Consider the following 15,054-nt stretch of genomic DNA (forward strand, 5'->3'; position numbering starts at 1 on the left):
GGCCAGGGGATTATTGATAAAATATAAAATAGAAGCTATTTCCAAAGGAAACTTCATCTAAAAATACACCAGTTTCCCCTCTCACCTCACTTGAGTAGAGGGACCAGAGGGTGTGTCAGGACCTGTCTCAGGGTGAAGGTCACTTCCTCACGCCTCTCCCCCATGGTTCCCAGGAATCCCCCAGGAATGGCTTGGAAAAAAAAAAAATCTGTGACAATGGAGAAGAGTTGCCCCCAAAGAAACGTGCGTGCAAACAGCTCTTCCAGCTAGAGGAAAAAAAACTCTGCGTAAATAATTCAGATTGCTGAGCTTGGTCGCTCACGCCTGTAATCCCAGCACCTTGGGAGGCTGAGGCAGCAGTTTGAACCAACCCGGGCAACATAGTGAGAGCTGGTCTCTACAAAAAATAAAAAATAAAAAATAGCCAGGCATGGTGGTGCCTGCCTGTGGTCCCAGCTATGCAGGAGGCTGAGCTGGGAGGATCGCCTGAGCCTGGGAGGTTGAGTGAGCCAGGATCACACCACTGCACTCCAGTCTTGGCGATGGACTGAGACCCTGTCTCAATGATCAATAATAATAATAATTCAGACAAACCAGGTCGAAAAATGTCCTGAGATGGTGAACTCAGGACCCGGCTACCTGGGGTGGATGCTGTGGCTGATGGACCGGAAAGGGTAACACCAAAGGGCTCTAGGAGGTGTCTCATTTCTGGCTGTTGTCACTCCCCTTCACCGCTGAAAGCCTTTCTGTTCCCCAGAATTGAGTAAGGAGCTCCTGGACAGAAGTGGGGAAGGAGTCTTCCTTCCCAGGGCTGTGCTACTTAACTCTGTTTAAGTGACAGAGCATGAACAGGTCACATTAGTGTCACATGCACCTGATTTCATTCTCCATTTGCAACACTGAAGACTATATAACGACATTGTTAAATACCCCAGAATTATAATTAATTCTTATTAGCCAACAGAATCTGAGTGCGCTAAAATATTAGCCGGGACCGATGTAGCCACAATGGCCAGGCTATAGAGGCTGGGTGCGGTGGCTCACACCTGTAATCTCAGCATTTTGGGAGGCCGAGGTGGGCGGATCACGACGTCAGGAGTTTGAGACTAGCCTGGCCAATGTGATGAAACCCCGTCTCTACCAAAAATACAAAAATTAGCTGGGTGTGGTGGCACGCACCAGTAATCCCAGCTATTTGGAAGGCTGAGGCAGGAGAACTGTTTGACCCAGGAGGTGGAGGTTGCAGTGAGCCGAGATCGTGCCACCACACTCCAGCCTGGGCGACAAAGCCAGACTCCATCTTGGGTGGGGGCGGGGAGGAAGAGGAGAGAGACCAAGCAGCAATATCATCGATAACAACAAATTACAATCCAAATTCTAGGCGGTGTTCTGGGACTGGTTCACATCTAGCTTGGTCTGGCCTTGCTGCTCCCACAGGGCAGGACACACTGAGGTCTGCCCGGGGGTGCCTGCTCTGGGGGCTGGGCTCCCCGCTTTCTGCAGGCCTAGGTGCCCCCTATTCCTGCAGCCTCTCCTGGACCCAGCCTGTCCTCATCTCAAACTTGGGGCTGCTGGCCTGAGCATGATCCCTTCACCGTTCCTCACTAATATGTCACTCTCGCCTCTTAAAAGATGGCAAAGACTCTCTCCTTTGACCACACTCGAGTCAGGCTCCTCTGAGCCCTTCCTGTGACCAGTCCCTGACCTTGGCCGGTTTAGGCCGATTTAGCAAGAGTCCTGCTGAGTCGGTTTAGTGAAAATCCTCTACCCTTGGTCCCTGATCAAAGTCCTCGACTCCCACCCTCGGTCTGTGACCACACTGCCTGCCTTTTCAGCAAAAATCCTGTCTATGCAGCCAGAACCCGCCTTGCCTCTTAGTAATTTTCTCTCCACTCCCGACCCTACGCCTGGACTGTCAGTTCCCACTTTTTCTGTCTGGAGTTGAGCTGGATCTGCCTCCCCTAACCCAACATCTCGCTTTAGCAGCCCCCCTTGAATAAAGGCAGCCTTGCCCTCTTTAACAAGCACAGACCGGGACAGGACATCCCCCTCCATCCCAGCGCCCATGCACCCTCAGACACAGTCCTCAGACCTCAAGAAACCCAGCGGGTGACAGGCGTGGGTGTCACCGGGGCCGGGACTGCTGTTGGGGGCACAGGAGCTCGGGAGCACTTTGCAGGTGAGCAGGGCCTGGACAGGGGCTTCTCTGAAGCCCATCCCTGGGGAGGACTCCGGGCCCTCGCCCTGGACCGCAGAGCTCGTTTTGCTGTTGCCCTGCTGTCTCCGCGACCTTGCGGGTTCACTTAGCACCCCCAGGCCAACACCTGGCCTCTCCTTCCCTGGCCTGCCGCCCTGCCGGTGTCTGGACTGTGGTTCACCGAGTGTGCACGTGGTCCTCGGAGGCTGCCCTGTGGAGCCCAAAGTCCCAGGAAGGAGTGATGGGGACCAAGTGCACACTCACCCAGCTTCCTCTGCCCTGCAGCGTCCCTGCCCCCTTCTCCCCTCCACGGCCACCAGGGCCTGAGTCCCCATCCGCAAGGGGACAGGGTGCCCACGCCTTCTGAAGCACGCGCTCTCCAGGCGGCTCTCCAGGCGTCACCCCGCCCTGCTCCCCTCGCCCCTGCACAGCCCGAGTCCAGCCTGGTCGCTGCCATCAGGACGGTCAGGACCGACCGCCACCACCAGTGGGGACCGGCCGGGGCGGTGAGGCCCGGTCCGGGGCCGCAGGTCCCGCGTTCCCGCCGAGGCCAGGCAGGGAGGCCTGGCTGCCCCGGGCTTCAGAACCAAAACAAGCCCCGAAATGATCGGCGGCGCCCACGCGCCAGGAGAAAACCTAAAGGACGAACGTTCCCGAGTACATAGAAGGACGGTTAGTCTTTATTTCACAACTTTTTTTTTTTTACTTCCTTGTTAAAGAGGAAAACCTTACGCTAAAAATAAAACGACTAGGAGCCCTTGTGCCTGCGTGGGTGGCGCTCGCGCCTTTAAACCTGAAGCCACCAGCGCTGAGCCCCGAACCCGCGCAGGGCAGCTCCTGCGCATGCGCAGACAGAGGGGGCCGGGCGCGGCCCAAGACGACGCCAAGGGAGCAAACGGGCGGGGGAGGAGGTGGCCTCTGCGCAGGCGCAGCGAGGGGAGGCGCGAGCGAGTCCTGCGCAAGCGCAGAGCGAAGGGCCGGGCACAGCGGAGGGTGTGAGGAAGACAATGGGGAGGACCCCGAGGCGGCCTCTGAGCCGACAGGAACACGTAGTCCATCAGAGAGAGACTCGTAAGTGCACGGAGCGGATGAGGTGACTAGGGCGTTGCGCAGGCGTCCTGTAGAGGCGGGTTGTCGTCGGCGCAGGCGCGGTGGGGAGGACGCTCCGGCGCAGGCGCAGACGCAGGCCGGGCAATGGCCGCTGGGGTGTCTCGGGCATCCTTGCCTTCCTCGCTCGTGTCTCCTGGGCTTGGCCTGCGGGTCTCTTTCTGGCAGGTGCCCCCGCGTCTCCTGCGGGCCTGACCGTGTCCTCCCGCCTAGCCAGGCTCTTCTGCGCTCCTTTTCTGTTGAGATTTTCCATCCCCTGCACAGGAAGTGTCCTTCAATTACTCCAGTGTTTTTTTAGTTACTTTTTAAGAAACATTTTGGACTTTTCGATACAGAATAGTGTCAAAAAAAAAAGTTTGACCTTCTTCAGGTCATATTTTAGTGAATGATATTAATATATGTTCCAAGTTGTATGGGATTGATAAAATTCTAATTTTTCTGAGTATATGCTACCAATAATAATTATGGTTATTATGTTGTTATTGTGAACCACAGAAATAACCAAATTTCCTTGTCAATTGTGTCTTTGTGAGTATTTAAAGTCATTTCCGCAGTTAATTGCTTCATGCTGATGTAGTTTCTGAAAACTTAACAAGCACACAAAAATCCTAGAACATGGTGTCTTTTAGGAGGTTCGTGAAAGGATGGGGAGGACCCTGAAAAGCACTGTGGAATACAGGTTTCTAGTAACTTCAAAATCACATCATTTGGACTGGGTAAGAATTGCAGAAACTTTAATGAAAAGACTGACTGGCTGATAAAACTGCTAACTCAAATAGAATAAAAATTAATTGAATGCCGAGGAAATACCTCACCAGGTTTGCATGCTTAATCAGCCAGTGCTGAAATTGTTTAGATATACAGTTTGAATGAACTCCATGGTCTAAGTTAAATTACCTGTGGGAACCCATCAGTTGTCCATGCTATGCGCCCAATTTGGAGAAACAACTGGCACCCAAGAGGACGTAAGTCCGATGTTAAGCATGGACTCATGGAGAACCAAGATGGCTGCCTTGTCCTTCGTGAGTCCTTAAAGCTTTTGTTATTAAAAGTTATGCATTCCATGACTAATCCTGGAAAAGATAAAATGATCCAAATTAAATATGTTGGTGTGGTGACTTACAAATTGTTAAAATGGTTTATAAACAATGTTTAGTTTGTCAAACCCATACTCCTGGGAAGACAAAGCTTCATGTACATTTGGTTACCTGATAAGCCATTTAAACATTTATAAAGAGATTTCATTCAGTTGTCATTTTCAGTGTATGTGTTCTGGTTGTATAAAAGCTTTCCCATGCAGGAGGGCTAATGTTATAACAGTAGATTACTATGCTTCAGTGTATTTTCACCAGGTAAAGAGCTTTTTATGGTTCACTGAGTATAATCAACCCCTTCACAATCTAGAACCCAAAGATGGGATCTTCTGAGAACATCAGAGAAAAACTGCCCTTGGCATCCTCACTGCAACAAAACATCAGGATCTTGAACCTTGGGGTCATAATCTCACAACTGAGCAGGGTCACTCCACACTCTTGGAACTGTACATCCATTGAAACCCTTAAGGTAAAGCTAACCAGGGAAGTTTCTCCCCAGAAGAAGGTGGCATCCTTGATGTGAGTAGCTCTTTCTGAAGATCATGGATCAAGACTTCTTACTATCATGAGACTCTTATCTTTAAATGTTTTTCCCTTGCTTCTGCCTCTATGAACAATAGAAGTGAGAAGGGGGTCTGTTTTGTGCACTTATGGGGTATACTTTTATTTGTGAAGGGTTTTGCAGCCAGCTTTATACATGGATAATCTTATAACTTGATAGATAAAAGATGAAGGCCCAATGTATCATAGGTGAGAAACTTAAATGGTACATACGGTGCCTCATAATCATTCAGAAACCAAACATTGGTTCACTCCTCTTAACCCACAGCATGGGTTAAAGAGAACATTGCCAGGAGGCCTTCCCTTTTCTAGAAGGGCATCATTTGTTAGGTCCTTTTTCCATGGTTTGGAATAAAAATGGCAATGACTAGAAACGTATCCCTCATGGTAGACTCTATAGCATATTCTACTGTAAAGGCTACACAACAAATGTTAAATTCTCTTGTGAAAGTTATGCTAAAAAATAGAATTGGCTAAACAGGAAAGTACCTGTGCAGACGCTGGCACTTAAGGCCTATGGAGAAAACATCAGGTGTTATAGAGATTCTGTTGTAGGGAATTAACGAAAAGATCACTGAGTTAAGTAAAAGAATGAGCTTTATCTAGCTCATTCTTTGGTCTACTTGAGTTTAGGTGGTTTGGTTTATGGGGACCCTGGGTAAGGAGCATACTTCAAATTCTTGGTGTTACCCTCTCAGTAGTCATAAGAATAGTCTCCCTGGTGCACTGTATTCTCTCAAAGGTTTTAAATGTTTGCACGAAGCCATCTTTAGAACGTCAGATGGTCTCTCTTCAACTGGAATGACAAGAGCTGAAAGAAATGTGTGACCACGAGGACACCGTAACCTATGAGTGACATGTTGAGGCTGGAAATCCAAAATGATAGTAATGGAGAGTGGCGCTGACACCTTAAGTTTTGGTCACACTCTTGCCTAAGTGAGAAGCTGACCAAAAAGGGGGATTTTTTAAACAAAATGATGGGAGGCCATTGTTTTGGACTGAGCACTAGGTCCCAACAGACCAAACTGAACCAAAATGGCATCATTCGTGCTAAATGTGACATAATCGAATTAAGACTTTCAGGAAACACATGGATCCTAGAATAGACCAGGTTTTGTTTTTCTCTTGCAAACAGGACTTTCCAGCGTGAGGTGGTACCGTCAACTCAGCCCTTCTTCCTACCTTTGCAAAACTCACTGTTCTGCTTCCTAGTGGGTTTCAAGACCAATGGTGATAGTGACATCAGTAACTCAAGTTTTGGTCAATCTCTCAAAACTGAGAAAATGACCAAAAGGGGGAATTGTTAAAGCGAACTAAATATGGCCTGAGAAGGACTCCATGCTTCTGCATTGGAGTCCTTGTGGACAAACTGAGCCAAACTTAATAGGTAGACAAGACTGAAAACCTAAATTAGGAGTATGCGCCTGTTACAACTGCTGAGTCTCGGCCAGTCCCAGCAGCCGTACTTCAATCACTCATACACTGCGGAATGTTCAAACTGTGTTTAAATAAGGCAAATGCCAACCTGTAACTGATCCAGGTGTTTCTCTACCTCACTTCCCTTTTTTTGTCTATAAATCTTCCACCACGTGGCTGCACTGGAGTCTCTCTGAATCTGCTGTAATTCTGGGGGCTGCCCGATTTGTAAATCATTCATTACTCAATTAAACTCCTTCAAATTTAATTCAGCTGAAGTTTTAACAAGGGTAAGATAAGAACTTGTGTTCTTATCGCCCAGAATGGACAAATCAGTAGTGTTCCTTGTCGTTCGTTTGTGGCTGGTTTCAGGTAAATATTTTGTGTGTATGATAATATAATTTGATTTTAATGAATATACTTTAAAAGCAACTTTTTTTTTTTTATTCTTCCTCACCATCAAAGATGGAGAAAAGTAAGAAGTGCTGTCTTGCGGTTGCATTTCTTCTGTGGATGGTAAGAAGGGCTGTCTTCCGGTTCCGCTTCTTTTCTGGATAGTAAGGATGTTTATCTTACTCTGTCTTCATTGTCCTCAAACCTCAAGTAGTCACTAATACCCTGGCTATGACAGCTTTTATCGTAGTGTTAAATGTTAGATTTATTTACTTGGCAAACATTGTCAAGTCTCAGAAAAATTACCCCATGGTCTTGCCTTCTTTCCTGTGAATTGCCTTCCACTGGTAGAGAAGATTTGATCTGTTCCCTGCTCATCAATTCTTCTAGCTTCTTTGGGATGTCGACTCTGCATATCTACTAGGGAATTAAGAAATAATGGCTTCAGCAAGAAACAAGGCAGGAAAGTGCAGTGACATGAGAACCATACAGGGAAGGAGCTGTCCCCAAAGGTGAGAATGGCACTGGACAAGGGTTCTCACTGTGATGTTGCTCAGACCGGACTACCTGGACCTTTTCATCACCGTGCCTCAGCGAAATCAGTCGTTGATTCTCTGATCCGTTACTGAGATCATCATGAAATCTCCCTTGTACGAGAGTTGCAGAACTCTGCAGTATCAATCATAGTGTTTGGGAGAGAGGACTTTCTACCTCCATCCTTTTTCTGTACCTAAATGGAATGAAAATTAGAACTGTTGCTTATTCTTTAAGGTAAATTAAAATTCCCTTATCCAAGCCAGTGTTACAAAAGGACTCCAGTTTGCCCCCCAAGTTGGTCTATTAAGAATGTAATGATGGGCCGGGCGCGGTGGCTCACGCTTGTAATCCCAGCACTTTGGGAGGCCGAGGCGGGCGGATCACGAGGTCAGGAGATCGAGACCACGGTGAAACCCCGTCTCTACTAAAAATACAAAAAATTAGCCGGGCGCAGTGGCGGGCGCCTGTAGTCCCAGCTACTCGGAGAGGCTGAGGCAGGAGAATGGCGTGAACCCGGGAGGCGGAGCTTGCAGTGAGCCGAGATCGCGCCACTGCACTCTAGCCTGGGTGACAGAGCGAGACTCCGTCTCAAAAAAAAAAAAAAAAAAGAATGTAATGATGAATTTTCATCCAAATCCCACAATATGAGCTTTTCTAAAATAACTCTAGAAACAAATATGACAATATTCCAAAATTCCTGCCCTCGGACTTTATTTTGTATTAGAGTTATTTGTGTATCCATTTTGTATCCCTGAAGCATGATGAGCCACCGGAGGCCAGGTACAGCCATGGCGTGTATGCCAGAGCACCTGCGAGAATGTCTCACAGGCAGTCCGTCTCTCCTGAATGTGAAGGGATGGGCACCAGCCGGAGCCACCATCCGTGTGACTGGCCTGTGACCGCCTCCAGCTCACACAGAACCTCTGCACGCAACGGAAAAAGGCCTCCCCTGGGTGAATGGGGTGGGAAACGTATGCCTCTCCAGGTGGCTGGTGAGCAGAGTGCCCCCCTCGGCAGGGTGTGACTTGTACAGCTCCGCCAGGGGCCCTGTGACAAGGCAGGCTTCGCCCCTGCCCTCTTGCAGCTCGTATGTATGAGGGGCAGCCCAATAAATAAAGAAGCGAATCCATGCTGTCATTTCAGATACCAGCTAGAGCTTTGGAGGAAAAGCAGGCTGAGACGAGGGAATGACGAGCAGGAGCGACGCAGACAGCAGGCCAGGGAGGGGCCAAGTCAGGGCCTAGGTAACAGGCAGTGCCGTGTATGAAACATCAAAAAGTGTGAAAACCAGTTTTACATACCGAGTAGTTACTATTGCCATTTTTCCCCATTTTGGTTTTAGTTCATCTAGGTTTCTTTTGATTTTCTGTGTTTCTTTGACACTATAGTTTTGTGCTGGGTCAGGCCAGCCCAGGGCGAGTCCCACTGAGCAGTTGCTTTGGGTGAAGATTGAAGCCTCCCCTCCACAGGCTGCAGCGCCGGTCTCTGCGTGTGGCCTGGTCACAGCACTCAGGCGTCTCCGACCAGCAAGTGTGTCTCGGGGACACTGGTTCTCCCCTCAGGCCTCCGACTTGCAGGGCCTGCCTGGGCGGCCGAGGGGATGCCTGTGTGTCCACATACAGCGTGAACACGTGTCTGAGGGCGCTCCAGGTTCCTCTACAGACTTCAGGAGAAGATTCTCTAAGCAAAGCTCACAAAGAGGCAATAGGACTGAGGCAGGGTAGGGGAAACAGGTTGATACCGAAGAACAGGGAGAAGTGCCCTAATGTGTGCTGAGGGTGCTTTGGAAAGATTTCAGGTGATTCAGCCACGGTCAGGCATCTTGTGAAGAAGACAGGGTAACTGTGGGCCTTTCTGCAGCATGGACAGCAGGTTCCCTCTCCTGGGTGTTCCCTTGCCTTCGGATTTGGGGGGTTTCCCCTGGCAGGGCTGGGACCCCGCAGATAACAGGGACCTTCCAAAGTCTGGGAAGAGAAACCAGACCAGGTACTGGGACGCAGGTCACCAGGAGCCTGCAGCATGGGGCCCAATAGTGAGGCCCTTCCTGGGCCTGTGGCCTCCTCAGTACTGTGAGGCTGCCAGGCTGAGGGTTTCTTTCCAATCTGAAGTCCTCCATAGACAACTGAGGAAAACCTGCACCTGTGTGAGGTCTCCTGGTCTCCTTGGGTGTGACGAGGGCAGAGACCCCCCTACAGGCTGCAGAGGATTCCACCAAGGCTCACCCAGGCCTGTTGCTCCAAGGACCCACCCAGTCCCTAGGATTTGTGCTTGAAGCAGCCACTGCCCACGCGTGCATCCTGCCCACGCTCTGCTCACATGTGTCACACGCCTGGCCTGCCTTCCACACACAAGTGCTCCCACGTGCTGAGAATTAGCCTGTCCTATGAAGGGTCACGAGTTCTCATCCATCCTCCTGCAGTTGGACATTTGATGCAATTAGGGTTTGGAGAGATGATTGATAAGGCTGATAAACATTCTTTTACAGACACGATTTTTATTTCTCTTGGGTAAACACCCAGGAGCGTGGTCGCTGGGCACTGTTGGGAGAGTGGCTGTTCATTTTGCACTCCCAGCAGCAGGGAGCGAGAGTTCGGTCCCTCCGCGTCCTTCCCAACGTGCTGTTGCCAGCCTCTCCCTGCATATTGCTCGTGGGTGTGAAATATACTCAATTTCTTTTTATTTTAAGCTCAATTCCTTTAAAGGTTTTCTTCCTAGTCCCCACAGTGGCTTCTGTCTCCGAACGTAAGTATGAATGGTGCTGAGCACTGGACCACGGTGAGCTCCGGTGGGAGGGTTTTGGCAGGCCATGGAGATGAGTATTTGAATTCGGCCCAGATTGCAGAGTCAGGAATTGCTGGGTACAGCCTGTCTGCATTTTGTTTTGGCTTCAAACTTTACAACATTCATTTTAAGTTCTGAGGCCTTAGGTCCTAAGAAAATGTGTTATCTGGAACAAATGCAATTGCCAAAGTCTACAGTGACTTTGCTTTGCGCCAGACCTCCTGGAATGCCCATTCCTGGTTCACAGATGTCCGTCGGGCCTGCCCAGGGACCAGGTCCCGTGCTGTGGACTCTGACCCCACGCAGGAAGCAGTGGAGCCTGCCTGCTCCGCCTGGCTGGCGTCTGCCCCAGAACCGTATCTGAGGCCTGCTGTACCTGCAAACACAGCGCCCCTGGCTCTTAGCAGGCTGGTCTCCACTAATCACAGACAAACCTCTAGTCCAGATTGAGGAACATGTGGTACCACCCTCATCTTCCACACCCAGCGCAGGCCTCGGTACTGATCGTGGCTGGTGCTGCTGTGAGCGTGGACGCAAGCTATGCTTCCCACAGCAAACTTCAGAAACCCGCTTCCAACGGGGAAGGGTCACCCCAGACAGCAACACAACCTCAGAAACCCACTTCCAATGGGGACGGCTCACCCCCGGCAGCGACACAACCTCAGAAACCCACTTCCAATGGGGAAGGCTCACCCCCGACAGCAACAGAACCTTAGAAACTTCCAATGGGGAAGGCTCACCCCCAACAGCGACACAACCTCAGAAACCCACTTCCAATGGGGAAGGCTCACTCCCGACAGCAACACAACCTCAGAAACCCACTTCAACGGGGAAGGGTCACCCCCGACAGGAACACAACCTCAGAAACCCACTTCCAATGGGGAAGGCTCACCCCCGACAGGAACACAACCTCAGAAACCCACTTCCAACGGGGAAGGCTCACCCCCGACAGCAACACAACCTCAGAAACCCACTTCCAATGGGGAAGGCTCACCCCCGACAGGAACACCTTTCTAATCCAGGCTGATGAGTGCTGAGACAAAATGCACCACAGTCCTCCACACGTCCCTTTTGCTTTGGAGGCGGTGGAGTGACGTCCTTAATAACCAGCCTGTGCTGCCTGAGTGGCCCTTTGAGTTTGGGTCACAGTGTCAGGCACCACCTCCTTCCACTCAGCTGCGCAGACTTGCAGTGGGTGCATCTGTGACAAGCATTCTGCCCACCACCTGAAATTGATCAAGTTTTTCCTGCATATTCCAAGTCTTTTCTCTGTTGATGGAAAAACTAAACTCTGTAAAATATTTTAAAGAGGTTTCTTCTGAGCCAGTGTGTGACACAGCCAGACAGACACAGTCCCAGTGAGTCCTGAGAACGTGTGCCTGAGGAGATCGGATTGCAGTTTGGTTTTGACATGTCAGGGAGGCAGGAGTTACAGGTAAAGACATACAACCATGCATGGCAGGTCCACACTGGCTCGGCCTTTGGAGGTGGGACACCTCGAAGGGGGTTTACAGGTGGATCCAGAGATTCTTTGAGTTCCTATTGGTGAGAGGAGCAAGGCTCTGTCTGAAACTTGGAACGTGTAAGTGAAGATAAGGGTGTTGTCTAGCAGGATCTCTAGCCTGCAGGTGGGACCCACCCCTGCCTTGTGTAATTCGGTACCCTATTGCCACCAAGAGTCTGCTTTGTCAGTCTTAAGATCTCCGTTTTCACATTACTGCTGGTTATTTGTGTCTAAACTCCGAAAGGGAGGGAGTATGACGAGGCATGTCTGACCCCTCTTCCTGTCAGGGCCTGGAACTCAGCTTTTCAGGTTTCTCTGGGTCCCCTTGACCAAGAAGGGTCCGTTCAGTCAGTGGGGGGGGGGTTATATTTTTAGTTCACACCTCCAAAACAAGAGGCTACCTTTTAAAACAAAGTAATCACCAGTGACGTGAAAATCAGAGTTGACTTGAAAACCAGATGATGGGTGCTTCCAAAAGGCTCAGACCGTGGCCCCCCGCCTGCCTCCCATGCTCAGCACTCAAAGACCTTGGCCCCCGCCTGCCTCCCATGCTCAGCACTCAAAGAGAAGGAGTGCAGGAGGAGCCTGGCCACTCCTGGGCAGCGCGGGAGGCCTCAACGAGCTGCACGGGGCGGGTGGGGGCCTCGGCCTTTCTCTAGGAGAAAGGCATGCATGGCGGGGCATGGGGACACCTGGGGAGGAAACCCGCGCAGGCCATGCCCGAGACGCACTGAGGGATGGGGACAGGGCTGCCTGTCAGCCCACCAGGCAGCCAGAGTGCCAGGGTTTGTGAAGGGCTTTCTGCCTTGCCTGGGGCTGGGCACTCCCTCCAGGCTGCAGCTGAGTCGGGGGCACAGCCACAGTGAGTGCTCAGAATCCCCCTCCTCATGGACAGGGCTGGGCTCTCAGTCTCCTGCAGGAGTGCTCCAGCCTCAACTCACGCAGCAGGCTGTCCGTCAGATTCCCGATCCCCCAGTCATGCCCGAATCCCTGCAGGATGGAAGACCCATGGGAGACCAGCTGTGGTAAGTCAAGGCCAGCTAGGGCCGTGAGGGCCCCGCCGGCCAGTGTCCTGGCCGAGGCCCCCAGACACCAAGGCCACCCAGGCCTCCAGAGCAGCAGCCAACTGCCCCTCATTCCCCGGCCTCACTCACAAATAGCCTTCACCCGGACAGCCTTCGCCCTGTGCACCACGGCTGGGGCGGGAGGGGAGGCAATGGCCGTCTCCCGTGCGTGCACTGGACGCCTAGAATTTCAACAGCACTCACACTGGAACTTGAAGGTGCCCCAGGGAAACCCACGGAAGCACAGTAGTGCCTCTGGCTGCCTGGAGCCTGCCCCAGTTCCTCCCTGGCAGTGAGAGAAAGCTGCAATCACCCATCAGCAGGCTTTATTATGGAAAAGGAAAGGCAAATTGGGCCTCCCCTCCCACTGGGAAGCATGGGAACATAAGGTGGGAGGAAGATGGAAGGGGGAACAAAGAGAAATGCTGCAGACCGGCTGCAGCCAGAGGCTGCAGGTGCAGGGCTGAAATGGAATCATCGCCATGCCAACAGGAGTGGCCTGCCTGGAGTAACCCACCCTTCCAGGGAGCACAGGCTGGGTGCTCTCCCCAGGGCCCAGGCAGGCCCCTCCTCTGGGGTCCTGGGGACCCCGTAAGAGCAGGAGTTGGAGAGGGTGGGCTCCTCACCTCCGCTTTCTCTGTCCTGTTCAAATTCTAAAGGGTGGGGCATTTTCTGTATATTAGGGAATGTTCCAGAAGACTTATGTGACCTCAACTTCAGCTGAATTTCTAATAGGAAAAGTTGGTAAGCTAACAAAATCCTAAGCCCCCTAAACGACTGAAAGGGGCCCCAGAGAAACCTGAAAAGCTGAGTTCCCAGCCTCGATGGGAAGGGAGGTCCACCAGTCTTCATTATACTCCTTCCGTTTTGCAGTTTAGATGCAACCACGGACCAGCATTAGAGGTCATGGAGGTCTTAAGACTGACAGATGGACTCTTTGTGGCAATAAGATACCAAATTATAAACAGGACCCATGCGGGCAAGGGTTAAGTCACACCTGCAGGTCATCATCTTGCTACACAGCTTCCAAGTTTTAGACAGAACCTTCCTCCTCCAACCAAATGCAAATTAAAGAATCTCTGAATCCACCGATGTCCCGTGAGCCCCGGCTTTGAGATGTCACACCCTTTCAGTTCAAACCAATGCCGACCTTCTATGCACGGCTGTATGTCTTTGCCTGTAACTCCTGCCTCCCTGAAATGTTAAAACCAAACTGCTGCCGGGCGCGCTGGCTCACACCTGTCATCCCAGCACTTTGGGAGGCCGAGGCAGGTGGATCACGAGGTCAAGAGATCGAGACCATCCTGGCCAACACGGTGAAACCCCGTCTCTACTCAAAATACCAAAATTAGCCGGGCGTGGTGGCGGGCACCTGTAGTCCCAGCTACTCGGGAGGCTGAGGCAGGAGAATCGCTTGAACCTGGGAGGCGGAGGTTGCAGTGAGCCGAGATCGCACCACTGCACTCCAGCCTGGTGACAGAGCAAGACTCCATCTCAAAACAACAACAACAACAAAAAAAAACAAAACTGCAACCCGACCTCAGTTCCTTTCTCAGGACTCCTTGGACCCTGTCTCCCAGGCTGTGGTTGCCCCTATTGGCTCAGAAATAACCTCTTTAAAATATTCTACGGAGTCTGATTTTTCCATCAGCAAGTTTTTACTCTAAAGTGCACATTGTTTTCGTTTCATAAAGGGCTGGGACTTCCCAGATGATAATGAAAAAATTAAATTTAAATGTTATTTAAAATACATTTCTTCTTTCATTATGAAAGTAACAAATGGAAGAATACGTTTCCAAAGCCATCATGGTTTGTTAGTTAATTTTTAAAACCAGTGAAAATAGGTTAAAAGAGGGAGCAAACATATTTTACATATATTTTTAACTTGAAAACTTATACATATTTACTCATTAATTTCTGAAGTAAACTTGTTGAGGTATAATTTTCATACAATTGAGAAAAGGAAAGAAATTGTGTGGAGGGATGCAAGTCCTTTTAAACCATCAGGCCCAGGGAGGCATCAAGTGAGGCGGCAGTGACTTCCCACTCCCCGCCTTGGAGCTGTGTATTCATCTCTTGAAACCACTGGCTATTGCCTCAGGTTAGCCTCCTAGTGCAGCAGCAGACACTGCAACTCACACCCTACGGCTTAACAATGTAGAGCCAATCAATAGATTATGTTACTTTAACATAAACTCTTGGTCAACAACTTGGAACGGCCTCTTTTTTCCCTTGAAAAACCCACCTGTAACAGCTGCTAATAGGAGGTGTATTCAGGGCAACTTGAATCTACGCTTCCGGGCGGCAATCCTCAAGCTTCCCCCCAAACTCCCTCCTTACATGAATTTTGCCTCAGGTCTTGCCTTTGAGTCCAATTCAATGTGATGTTCAGTTTTTTTT

The 15,054-nt window shown here is 50.5% G+C and overlaps 1 long non-coding RNA gene across 1 annotated transcript; it reads left to right on the plus strand.

The window, feature by feature from the left end:
• The first annotated feature begins 3,110 nt into the window (after positions 1 to 3,110).
• Positions 3,111 to 7,563, plus strand: LOC134735610 (uncharacterized). The gene is made up of 3 exons (XR_010118872.1): positions 3,111 to 3,268; positions 3,934 to 4,020; positions 4,709 to 7,563. It is a non-coding gene; the product is annotated as an uncharacterized lncRNA (long non-coding RNA).
• The last annotated feature ends 7,491 nt before the right edge of the window (positions 7,564 to 15,054 follow it).

The sequence above is a fragment of the Symphalangus syndactylus genome, chromosome 22 (genome assembly GCF_028878055.3).
Source record: "Symphalangus syndactylus isolate Jambi chromosome 22, NHGRI_mSymSyn1-v2.1_pri, whole genome shotgun sequence".
Classification (NCBI taxonomy): Eukaryota; Metazoa; Chordata; class Mammalia; order Primates; family Hylobatidae; genus Symphalangus; species Symphalangus syndactylus.